Genomic DNA, 2,185 nt, shown 5'->3' on the forward strand with positions numbered 1-2,185 from the left:
ACTGGAGCTTTGGTCCCTTTTCCTGTGAGTTCATCTCCCCTGCCTCATCACCAGGAGATGATCTCAGACAACTGCTCTCCTTCTGGATGAGTTTCATTGATCTGCTGCGGGAACATCAGAGAAAGCCCCTTCCTGCACTTTGCTTAGGAGGGAAACAGATGCAGAGGTGGGCACAGGACTTAGGGACGGGCAGAGAGAGCTTCTCCAGTTCTAAGCACCCAGCATATTTTGCACATCCCTTGGGATATCATCTTCTGGGCCCCTCAAGTGTTAATGACTTGGTAGTGACTTTTGTTGACTTGAAATGATGCACTGTGATGGGCTTGTGGGTACAGCTCAGTAGTAAAGCAGTGGCTTGGCATGCACTGGAAAGAAAAAGAAAAAAAAGTGAGGCAACTTGGCCCATCATGAACAACCTGTGAGGGCACTGCTGAATGATGCACAGGGAAGGGATAGCTTCAAAGTGGAGGGGACACTGCACTTCCAACTCAAATACAAGGACAATAATAATAGTGGCTGATATTTGTTGAGCACTTACTATAGTTCCCTATTAAGAATATGATTCACCAATTTGCTTGTCTGCTAGTGCAGGCACCATGCTAATCTTCACCGTAACTTTTCAATTGTAGTAAATGTACTGTTGAAGGAAGCCCCGTAAGTGTGTTATATGGTATGTCATTTAAAGTTGTTACTTAGTTTTTTTTTTTTTTTTTTTTTTTTTGGTGGAACCAGGGATTGAACTCAGACCCTTGCGCTTGCCAGGGAAGCACTTATTCCATGGAGCCATCTCCCTGGCCCTCAAGTCATCACTTGAGACTGTTGACCAGAGATTTGCTCACATGTCCAGCTTGTCCTGGCTGGCCAGAGACTGTCCAGTGTTAAAATTGAAAATTTAGCATTCTAAGAATGATCCTTCAGGCTCAGGCAAACAGCATGATTAGCCATCCTAGAGAGGAAAAGTAGTCAGTGACTAAAAGCCAAGATTTATAAATGAGGGGAGAAAAGAAAGAGGGGAAAAAGAGAATCTAAGAATAGTGGTTCTTGTTTGCATTTGGCAAATGTGTCTGTGCGTGTGTGCATGTGTGTGCATGCATGTGTGTGTGTTTGGGCAGAGGGTGGAGGTGGTAAACTGGTTAGTTAGCAACTTGTAAAGAGGCCAGGCTGTGCATCCTGTCCTTGAGTAGAGCAGAGAGGCATGCTACAGAAACAGTTTCATTGTCTAGGGTTCTTGCACAAAACCTTGGGTCTGGCTGCATGGCCTGTGTAGTGGCTGCTATGTTGGTCCTAAATATAACTACATGGTTTTATTCTCCTGTAGTTCCCAGAGGTTTGGGTTTTCAGAAGAAAGTTTTGTACGAGAGGGAGGTAAGAGCTAGGAAGCGGGACTCGTCATTCTTGGCTTAGATCACTCAAATCCATCCTTTCTTTTCTTTTTTTTTTCTTTCATTTTAATTGGCAAATTATAGTTGTATATATTCATGGAGTACAAAGTGGTGTTATGATTTTTTTTTATTACAAGGAGATGATTATATCAAGCTAATTAACATATTCATCTTCTCAAATTTTTAGCATTTTTGTGATCAAACATTTGAAATTTACTGTTAGTAAAATTTAAATGCACAGTAGTTAATTATTAGCTATATTCATCATGCTGTGCAATTGATCTGAGAAAAGAAACAAAGGAAAGGAAAACAAAATAAACCTCAAACTTCTACATAGATGAGATTTTATGACTGTTCCCTACAAGCACATCCTTCTCTTTCCGTTTCCCAGTTTCGAGGAACAATCTTTTTACTCTGCTTCAATAAGTTCAATTTTTGTAGATTCTACATATGATTAAGAGTAGATAGTATTAGCTTTTGTGGGCTTGGCTTATTTCACTTTATATATGGGTCTCTAATTCCATATATATTATCAAAGGACTGAATTTCTTCCTGTTTAAGGACTGAATAACATTCCATTGTGAGTGTACCCTCCATTTTCCTATCATTCATCCTTTGATGGACACTTAGGTTGACCCCATAACTTGGTACAGGTAATAGTGCTGCAGCCAACAGGGGCACACAGGCAGCTCTTCACCATGCAGCCCTTTGTTTTCATGTATTCATTTTTTACTTGTTAATTCCTTTGCTTTGTGTATTTGTTTGTATTTTACATTGACTTATTCTTTTACTTCTCATTCTGT

At 40.2% G+C, this 2,185-nt stretch overlaps 1 pseudogene; it reads right to left on the reverse strand.

Moving 5' to 3' along the window:
* Positions 1-552: 552 nt before the first annotated feature.
* LOC111813230 lies at positions 553-653 on the reverse strand (annotated as a pseudogene).
* Positions 654-2,185: the final 1,532 nt, after the last annotated feature.

This window comes from Octodon degus, unplaced genomic scaffold (genome assembly GCF_000260255.1).
Source record: "Octodon degus isolate 3935 unplaced genomic scaffold, OctDeg1.0 scaffold00173, whole genome shotgun sequence".
Classification (NCBI taxonomy): Eukaryota; Metazoa; Chordata; class Mammalia; order Rodentia; family Octodontidae; genus Octodon; species Octodon degus.